Below are 11,388 nucleotides of genomic sequence, written 5' to 3'. Positions count from 1 at the left end.
ATAATATCTGTACAGGGGAGGACAGAGATGTGAACAAAATGAGGAGCAGATCTAAGTGGCAATGATGCAGAGACTGAGCTCATTATATAGGGGCCAGGAGAGCTTGATACAACTTGTAAGAAGGACGCAAATGAAGCCATGGGGACAAAAGTTGAAAATCCTGGTCTGAATAACAGAGAGAACGACTTACTCTACTATAACGGTAGAAGGGGGGACTGAGGCAGAACACGCTCGTGATCAAACATGCAGCAACTGTGCGTTAAAATTACACAAAGGATGATGAAATCATAGGCTATGTAACACCTCCCACAATAGAAATATAAGAAATTTACAAAGGAAATTTCTTATTACTCTAAACAATCTGTATATGGCATTACAGAACATGCAAAAGTCTTTCCTATATGTTACAAAACATGAGATCTATAGCATATATATCATAGGTACTTGCCAGTATCCCTTTATATATAATCAAACTTACTTATGTACCTAGCCTTTCCGATCTTGTCTATGCAATCTTCCACACGAGGGAGAGGGTAAGTGTCTCAGTATAGGATGGAATCTGATTAACACGTCTGTAGTCGATGCAAAGTAGGTAACTCCACCTGACTATAGGGACTAGAGCTTGACAGGAGAACCTGACTCGCTCTGACAGGGCTCAATCATCTTGTGGTCCAACAGGTAGCCAAGCTCCTTCTGGATGAGAGGAACTTTTCACTGGGTTCACACGGTAAGGAGGCAATTTAATTGGCTATTATATATCCAACATCGACATCATGCATCAACACAGTGGTTCTTCCTGTGAGTGGCGTGTGTGTGTGTGTGTGTGTATCTTTCTATCAACTCCTCTCTCTGCTCGAAAACTCCTGCCTTTCCTTGGGAGGTAGATGAGAAAGCTTAGTCTGGAGATCATTCATGATATCAGGATTCTTCCCCAAACTATCACTCAGGCTCATACTGCATGGGAGAGCTTCACTTGCAGACTCGAGTGGCACAGCTACAGTGCAGACTGGATTATTTCGTCCCGCCTGTGATATGGGAAACGTTTACCATGTTGATGTGACATAGTTGCTTGCTAGTGTCTACGATCTGGTGTGGCGATGACATAGTTGACATCACTGGTTTCTTCTCCACGAAATAAAAGGGTTTCCACTAAACTTGGCTTGAAGAGGTTGCCCATGAACTGGTAGCAGAATCAAAACCTGATCTCCTGGCTGAAAGTGGCGTAACTGGTTTATGTATCTATGCCCAAGTCTTCATCTTCTGCACCTGAGCAGCTGAGGCTAAATTCTCTCTCGCCAGCTGTAAAGCAGTGGACAGCCGTTCTTTGAACTTCATCACATACTCCAGCATGTATTGACTGGGTCATCTTCCTCCGACAGCGCATTCCTTGAGTGGATCCCTTAACGGGTCCTCTTACTTCATGGCGTACAAACAGTAGTTCAAAGGATGAGTGCAAGCATCTGGACATGATTCACCGTGGGTGGAGATTTACTCTAAATGTCAAATCACAAATATAATTTTCTTAATAACGGAAGACCTTTATCCCCTCTGATGTTCCAAACAGTATTTCTTGAGCATCGATTTGACTGGCTGTTTGATGATATCTCTCCAACGGTCCTTGGGTCTGGGGATGGTAAGCTGAAGACGTGATCTGGGTGATGCCCAACTCTTTCAGAGACTGCTTGAAAACGTTTGACATGAAATTCAACTTCCCGGTCTGACTGTACCTCCTTGCTGCGCAAACTTTTGTATCTAAAGAACCCTAGTTCATTTCCTTAGGACCACGTTCTTTGCTGAGAATGTTTCTAAGTGGAATGGCTTCAGCAGATAACGAATAGCCATATCAATTCTTTATATGGTCAACACATAAGAAAATCCTGAAGAAGTCTTAGGAAGAGGGCCCACAATATCCACCAACAGGGGGTTTTCAAGAATACTCCCCCAGTATCCCTGAACCCTTATTTAAGTAAAAGGCGACTAAAAGAGTTGGCGGAGGGTTAGTGCCCCTCCCCGGAAAACAACTAACTAAAAAAACAAACAAGAAGCCTCGGACAAGGACTGACCAAACGATGACAACCCAGGACCGGACAAAGGACTTGGGAATGAGTACATGGAATGTAAGAGGAGCGAATGATGAGGTGAAAGAGAGAGAGATTGTCCAGGTGCTTGAGGGTGCGAAAGTGAATGTATGTGGAATAACTGAAACAAAATGGAGAGGAGAAAGTGTGAGAGAATGGGAGTATGGATGGGGTATATGTACAGGAGTAGATGAGAATGAGAGGGCAAAGGAAGGAGTGTGTATAGTTGTGAGTAAAAGATGGAAGAAGAGCATAAGACAGTATGGATCAGTTGGGTCAAGGATTGTGTGGGTAAAGTTGAAAGTTGGAATACAAATGTGGGCCGATTGTGTGTGTGTATGCGCCAACGCAAGATCGTGCTAGAAGAGTGAGAGAAGAGTTCTGGACAAATGTGGAAATGTGCATGGAAAAGTTTGGAAGGAATGAGAGAGTGTTTTTGATTGGTGATATGAATGGTAAAGTTGGTAATGTGAAAGTGGATGGAATAGTTGGTGAGTGGGGTGTTCCTGCCGAGATAGATGAGAATGGGAGTGCGTTAGTGGACATATGTGCTGGGAGGGGGTTGGTGATAGCCAATACCCTCTTCAGGCATAAAATGATCCACAGGTATACATGGCGAGTGATGAGAAGGGTGGGTGGTGAACTGAATGAAAGGAAGGCAATGATTGATTATGTGTGTGTGGATGAAAGGATGCGAAGATGTGTAAAGGATGCAAGAGTGTATAGAGGTTGGGGAGGGAGTGGACTTTCCTGACCACTGCTTGGTGGTGGCCAGAATTAGGATGCAAGTGAGATGGAGGGAATAGAAGAAGAGGGAAAGAAGACGAGAGGAAGGAGTAGTTGCAAGGAGAGTGGAAAGGTTACAAGAGGATGAGAAAAATGCAGAGTATAAGAGAGAAGTGGAGGAACGATTGGGCAAATATGAATTGGAGCAGATGGGAGACGTGGAAGGTGTGTGTAAGATATTTACAGAAGAAATATGTGCAGCATGTGATATGGTGTGTGGAAGGAAGAGAAGGCGGAGGAGGGTGCAAGGAACAGCGTGGTGGACTGAAGAGGTGAAACAGGCTGTGGCACAAAAGAAGAAAGCATACAATGAATGGGTGAGAAATAGGGGCGTGGAAGAAGTTGAGAGGCGGAAGAGAGAGTTATATGTGGAAAGGAAGAGAGGTGAAAAGATTAGTAAGAGAGAGTAAGAAAGAGAGTGGATGAGGAATTTGGAAGGAATTTGAGTGTATAGTGGAGGGACTGTAAGAAAAATGTTCTGGAGAGAAGTGAAAAAGAAGTAAGACAGGGTGGAAGTGAAGTTAGCAGGGGAGTAGAAAGATAAAAATGGTAGATTACTAGTGGAGAAGGGAGAAAAAGTGAGCAGATGGAGAGAACACTTTAAGGAATTGTTAGACACGTACAGGATGGCAGTAATGCGAGTATAAGTGGCTGGGGAATGGCTGGGAGAAGGAGGGAGGTGAGAAGACAGGAAGAAATCAGTAGGATAGAACTTGTGGAAGCAATGAAGAAAGTTATATTGGGGAAAGCCCCAGGTATTAATGGAGTGTGTGGTGAAATGCTGAAGCATGGGGGAGAGATAGTAGTAGAATGGATGTGGAAGATGTGCAGATTGGCCTGGGAGGAAGGTAGAGTTCCGGAGGATTGGAATTCAGGTATAATTATTCCCTTGTACAAAGGAAATGGGGAAAAAGAAGTGTGTGGTAATCATAGGGGTATTTGTCTTCTTAGTTTAATTGGAAAAGTGTATGGTAGGATACTTATTGACAGAGTTAGAGAAAGAACAGAGGAATTAGTTGGAGAAGAACAGGGAGGCTTTAGGAAGGGAAGAGGTTGTGTAGATCAGATATTCATTCTTAGATCTTTAGTGGAAAAAGTTTCTAGAGAAGGGAAAGAAGTTGTATGCGGCTTTCATGGATTTGGAGAAAAGCATATGACAGGGTGGATAGACAAGGATTGTGGAAAGTGTTAAGAATATATGGGAGTAGATGGGAAGTTGTTGAATGCTGTGAAGAGTATGTACGATGGTGCAGAAGGCTGCAGTGCGTGTGGATGGTGAACTAAGTGAATTTTTCTCTTTGAAAGATTGGTTTTGAAACAGGGATGTGTCATGTCTCCATGGTTGTTCAATCTGTACATGGATGGGGTAATAAAAGAGGTACAAGGTAGGGTAGTGGATATTGGAGTGGCCCTGGTGAGAGATGATAGTGTTTGGAAACTCCCTGTGCACTGTTGTTTGCTGATGATACTGTGTTGTTGAGTGAAGATGAAGGGGAGCTGCAAGGCTTGGTGGATGAGTTTGAGAGAGTGTGTAAGAAACGGAACCTAAAGGTGAATGTAGGGAAGAGTAAAGTGATGGTCTTTGAGAGAGGTGAAGTTAGTGAATGTACAGCGAGGTTAGATGGTGAGGAATTGGAAAATGTGAGTACGTTTAAGTATTTGGGTAGTGTGATGAGTAAGGATGGAGGTTTGGAAGGGTGAAGAGCTTGAAAGCATACAGCAGTGAAGAAAGGTTGCTGTATCATAGAAAGCATTGAGAAGAAACAGCGAAGTGAGCATGGAAGAGAAAAAGATTACTACATGACAGTATTGTGATACCAACTCTGACGTACGGAAGTGAAGCTTGGACATTGTTGGAAGGACACAAGTCAAGAGTGAGAGCAGTGGAAATGAGTTATTTAAGAGGAGCCTGTGGAGTCACGTGGAGAGACAGGCTGACGAATGAGGATATTAAGGAGCGTTGTGGTGTGGATGTGGATGTGATAGGAAGCGTTATGAGGAACACACTGAGGTGGTTTGGCCATGTGGAGAGGATGGAGGGTGAAAGACTGACGAAGAGAGTGTATGTGAGTGAGGTGGAGGGTGGAAGAGGGTGGGGGAGGCCGAGGATGAGATGGAGGGATGGGGTGGAGAGGTATATGAGAGAGGGGGGTGTGAGTTGGGAGCAGGGCAGTGAAATGGCAAATATCTTGGGGACAGGGCGACTTGGAGGCGATTTGTTTGTGGCCACCCCAAACGGGATTGAGGCGTCTGGCAATAGATAGATAGATAGATAAATATATAGATAATATATATATAATATATATATATATAAATATATATATATATATATACATATATATATATATATATATATATATATATATATATATATATATAAATATATATATATATATATAAATATATATATATATATAAATATATATATATATAAATATATATATATATAAATATATATATATATAAATATATATATATATAAATATATATATATATAAATATATATATATATATATAATATATATATATATATAAATATATATATATAATAATATATATATATATATATATATAAATATATATATATATAAAATATATATATATATATATATATATATATATAAATATATAAATATATATAAATATATATAAAATATATATATATATATATATATATATATATATATATATATATATATATATATATATATATATATATTCATTACAGTTTTTACTCTGATTATCTAACTTGTAAAGCACAGCCCTTCAACACAAGGTTAGCAATCCTGGCTTGCATTCTGTGCATAGCCACTAGTAATATAGCAAATATGATGGAGATAATTACAAAGATGACTTGAGATGTGCTGTGAACATGATATGAGTTGAACATAATCCTACTGTATTCCTCCTAAGGTTATATTCTTTGATTTATCCGTTACATTGTTTTAAATTTGTGTGAAATCAACTTAGTGTGTATTCACATTTAGGTTAACCCTAGGCGATGGTGGGAAGTAGCTTACTTATGTGTGTGATTTAGAATAGCAAAGTGGTTTTTAGTTGGTAAAGTGGACAGTTTATAGTATGTCAGGACTGCACAGTAATCCGGTGATATGTATAAACCAGACGCTGATGTATGGGCTGGAGATGTGTCTGGGCAAGTCACAATAACGAATATGTTTTGACTGAAGTAGAAAAACTGTGAATGTCCAATGCACTGATGATGGATTAGTTTTCCTGGAGCGAAAGTGAAGTTGCAATGATGATGAATGTCGTGATTCTTTATGAAAACCATTTCACAAGAGACTGTTTCACCTTACTGAAACATGAAGATGTACGCAGGGCAAAGGTGAAATGCATTCATTGATGTTCAACATTTATGTTCAATCGTTGTTTCATAATCGAAAGTGACAGCGTTCTGTTTCTTGGAGAACATGATGACTTCTGTTTTGGTGTTGATGGTGACTAAAAAGTCATCATTTTTTCAGGAGGTAAAGGGTTTGATGGTTTGTGAAAAAATCAACTGAGATGAGTAGTACATAAACTACTACTGATGTTGGTGCGAGTGTTGCGTCAGAGTATGGATAATACAGCATCAGTTTTCTTTCCCTAAACAAAGGCTTCAAACCAGGTTTATGTATGACTTAACTGGTTATATTTTGACGGAGAGTGTTAATGGGGAGTAAATTAATGGTGATCCTTCCATTACCAGAATTAGCAATTCCTTCCATGAAAGGCTGATAATGGCCTCTAGTACTGTCTAACGGAAGTAGCTAATATTGTGTCAGTATGTTCCATGATCACTGAGAAGTGTTGCAAAAGTGTACTATTTCTCTCAAATGCATTTACTTTCCCCCCAATTTCTTGAGTAGATTTCTCTTTCTTATGGTCTTTACACTTGTCATCATTACAGTGTTCTGGGTATCAGTTAGCTGATGTTCGTTAGTGAGAATTTGTGTAATCTTCTTAAATTTGTTATTTATTTCCCCATGATCATTTTCTGTAGCCAGTCCAAAAAACCTAGGATAACTCCACCTAGATCACGGAAATCACGTTTGTTAGGTGTATTTGTGATGGTGTTTGTGTCCTTAATTGTGTCACTCCCACCTGATGGGATGTCCTGGATCATGGTGAGCATAATGTTCTTAGCCTTTTCTAGCTTCCAGTATGCTAACTTAATTAAGTCAGCCATCTCCTGTGTGGGATGATCATGTGAGAATGGGTGTCTTAATTCTAATTCTAGAATCCTAAGTGGTCCTGATATTTTCTGGAACATGGCCAGTATGTCTATCAGTACGTCCAGACACATTTTGGTACTCATTATGTCTTGCACAATAATTGTCGAGGTGTTTTAGACACTCCTGTTTGACTACATATTGAGGGTGTATCATAAGGAACATCATCATCAATGGAATGATCTGCCTCATCGTAACCTACCGAGAGAATAACTATGTTAGATGGCTAATTCACCGCTTTTAGGAAGTAATGCTAAGGGAGATGGTAGTGATGAACATTTCCGTTATCTCGACCTGCTCATTGCCTATAGGTGCAGATGTTAATGCAAAATCTTTGTGTCTTGCACATGATTCGCATCTGTCAGTGTGATCGTGTACGTCTTTGCATAACGATGGCCAATAATATGACGTACTGCCTTACTGTCCTATCTTTGCCAGGATGCCCTGCATGTAGACTATCGTGTCTCATTGTAAAATGGGAGATATCACTGCATTAGGTAAAACTAATTTCTTAATATTTTCTCTATGATTTGATTGTCCCAGATTAACCATATACAGTATAAGGTATTGTTTATTACAGTGAATGGGTAGTACGTGTAACATGGGTTAGCAGTATCTCATCCCCTAGTAACGGTATCTCATCCCCTCATCCGAGAGGTTATATTACTTTAGACCATTCTGGGTCCTGTCTTTGTGCCTGCAAGATTTCTTCATAAGTGGGGATTGTTTCACCATTGTTGGCGAGTGGTTTCCTTTGACTTATTGTAGTGACATTCGTTGATGGACTTTGTGATTAGCCACCTGTTGCCAAATTTACAGTACCTGAACTTTTATGTAGTAAATATTTATATTGCACTTCTGGATTGTACATTTCCATCGTACTCTCTTCCCAGAGAGGATTTTTTTTTTTTCTTGGAACATGCCAAACAGAGGCTTATGACTCATATATAGGTGATTTTCGTAACCATACTGTATATTAGATCATGAAATTTTTGTAGTGCAAAAATTACTGCTAATGCTTCCAAGTCTGTAGTACAATAAATTTTGTCTGCTCCTTTTGTTTGTCTGCTGGCAAATGCACCAATACAGCACCTAAGCCTTTAACCCCTACACGCCAGGGTTTTTCCGATGTCGTACAGTCCTCCCTGTGGGGGATTTCCGTGATTTTGGAAAAAATACCGTTACTTCAAATCCTAATATCTGCCAAACTATCGCAGCTACAGAAAAATATTAAAGATACATAAGACTCAACAAGTCTTCCTCTTTCAAACGAAAGTATCCCCACGTCTCCAGGTGGTGCCATTGATGAGTAAAGGTAAGTTAAAGTTCAAAGGGTGGCGGGAGGACGCTTGTGTCTATACATGTCAACCGGCTTTGCTCCGCGCCCAAAATCATGATGGCTATACATGTCAACAGGCACATAGGGGTTATGGGAGGCATCTGTGCAAATTATGAATGGTTTATTATATTCTGGATATGCCAGGCAGAGTGCTCATGTAAGTTTATGTTTTAAATCATTAATTGCTAAGTTTTGTTGCTCTCCCATTTGAAATATAGCTTCGTTTTTCAGTAGGTTATGGTTCTGCTATACTGGAAAATCTCTGTATGAAAGATCTGTAATATCCTGCTAGTCCTAAAAATTGTCATATTTCATCTTCATCCTTGGTTTCAGGGAAATCCCTTGCTGCTTTTATTTTCTCCTCTAGGGTGTGGATACCCTCTGGATCTAGCCAATGGCCTAGGACCTTAGTTTCTTTAAAGCAAAATTTATTTAGATCACTTAATTGGCTCAATCGGTAGAGAGGTGGCCTGTGGTCCTACCGGACCCAGGTTCAAATCCCCGCTGGGGCAGGGAACAGTTTAAGGATTTGAAATTCATGTAAAGCAGATTTTACCGATCTACAGTACCAGAAGACCCGCCGACATGTAAAAATACCCCCACTAATGCCAATACACCAGTCCTGTATGAGACAGCCCTAGCATGTATTCAATATGGACGGTAGGTGTTAGCGCCGAAGTGGTGACGTGTAGAGGTGTATGATATGTAGGACTACTGGGCCTTGGGAGCAGGCTGTGAAGCCTATGCCCAGAGTCGAGCATATAAAAAAAAATGGCAAATTTGTTCAGCAGTTGGTCTAATTCCTGTAAATGCTGATGTATCGTTTTTGCTGTAATTATGATGTCACCCAGATAAACAAAGATGCCATCACCTAGCATGCCTGATAACACACTATTCATTAACGGCTGGAATGTGCCAGGGGCTGTACAAAGTCCCATTGGCATCCTTCAGTATTGAAAATGACCAATGTATGTAGAGAATGCTGTGTACTTGTATTATTCATCATCTACTTCTATATGGTAATAGCCACTGAGTAAACCAATTGTTGAAAAAACATTATTCTCTGGTCCAATATTACGTAAGACATCACTTATCAATGGCCTGGGAAAACGATCGGGAATCGTTTATTGATTAAGTTTGTGATAATTAACATCTGCCTGCATTTCCCCAGTTTGTTTAGTTTCAAAGAAAAGTGTTGCATTCCATGATGGAGACACTGAAGGTTAATGATATTCTAACTGAACATTTCAACTGCATATTGTTTCGCAAAAGCACGTTGTGAATGTGTAACTCTGTAAACTGGTACTTAAGTAGGATATGTATCATGGTTTACATTATTTTAGTGTTGTATTACATTAGTAAAGCCTAATTTTACACCAGGCAGTGCGACAGTTTGGCGATTTTTCTGTAGTAAATCCAGTAGATCATTTTCTAAAATAGAATTCTCTGAGCTAATCAAACGATCTTTTATGCACTCTCTCTCTCTTGAGTTTGCTTTATGCTCTGGTTACTGTCACTAATTGTATAAGAGCTGGGCAAGTCTCTGAGCTGCATATACAAGTTCCTTTCTTAATCTTCACATCTCCATTCATGGTGTTACCTAAAAAGACATGGAGGGCTTGTGAGTAACTGAAACTACATGTTAACATTTTCTGAACTTTCTCCCTTATTTTTTAATCAATTTCTACCATTCAAATATCACTGTGTTCAGAATTTCAAGGAGAACAAAATGTTGGGAAGCTTTTTTCTTAGAACACTATATTTCTGGTGTAAAATTAGAAAATCTGAAGTGCAAAAACAACCACCATAATTATGCAAATAGGGCAGAAAATATTGAACTTGTCCAAAAAACGTTTCGAACAAAATATGCAGCATAATATGCTGATCAAAATGCTTTTTTACTGATGAAAATCCGTCCAGAAATAAGCGAAAAAGTTCTGATTATGTGCAAATTTTTGCAGTTTTACAGTACGGCACTTTGAAAGTTGGAATACTTTGCTGTACTGTAACTCTGGTACAGTGGCAGTAGAACCACATATATACCAAGTTTTTCTCACTTTTTTGCCTATCAAACGTTCTTCTATGAAAAAAAAAAGAACTATAAAGACTAGTCTGTATCATGTTAGTTACATTACAAGTCACCTGTAGGCTCAGGTAAAGTTGCAGAAATAACACTTGACATTCCATCATCACCACCAAGATATATACCAAGTTTTTCACATCTCCATGCTTATCAAACGTTATTCTATGAAAAAAAAAATATATATATTAAAATACCCGCCGCTGCCGGACCACCCACCCCGCCACCCCCCACCCCACCACCGAGCCGCTACCACACCACCACCCCAGGAAGACACCACGGTGGGGCTAGTGACCCAGAACAAGAGGGTCACTGGGACACTACTGTCCTGAGTCCCTCTTCCCCGCAACTACCCCAACACCAGGTAAGCGGGAAGAGGCAACAGCCCTGCGAGCAGGACAGCCGTCACCAGAATCGGGGTGGGACCGAACAAGATTCAGTCCCAGGTGACACCGCGTTCATGGCCACTGTACGTGACGGGGAAGGAGCAGTCACTGTACGCCCTTCAGTTACCTCCCCAAGGGCAGGAAGGCCCAAGGTTACTGCCAAAGTACGTACCAGGGTAAGGGGACCCTCGGCTATGGCCTCAGTACGTACCGGAGAGGGCGCGGCCTCTGTGCACCCCTCTCCTGCCTCTCTCTCCTACAGGAGCAACACCGCGTTCACGGCCATTGTATGTGATGGGGAAGGAGCGGCCACTGTACGCCCTTCAGTTGCTTTTCATAGGGCGGATAGGCTCACAGCTGCAGCTGCGGTACATACCAGGGTAAGCAGACCCAAGGCTATGGCCTCAGTACATACTGGACAGGGAGCGGACTCTGTGTACCCTTCTCCTGCCTTTTCCTCCTTCAGGAGCAGCACCGCCAGCACGGC

The sequence above is a fragment of the Coenobita brevimanus genome, chromosome 117 (genome assembly GCF_032717465.1).
Source record: "Coenobita brevimanus isolate Jiangsu-jjx chromosome 117, ASM3271746v2, whole genome shotgun sequence".
Classification (NCBI taxonomy): Eukaryota; Metazoa; Arthropoda; class Malacostraca; order Decapoda; family Coenobitidae; genus Coenobita; species Coenobita brevimanus.
The sequence above is the reverse complement of the archived record's forward strand: the minus strand, read 5'-3'. Positions refer to the sequence as shown.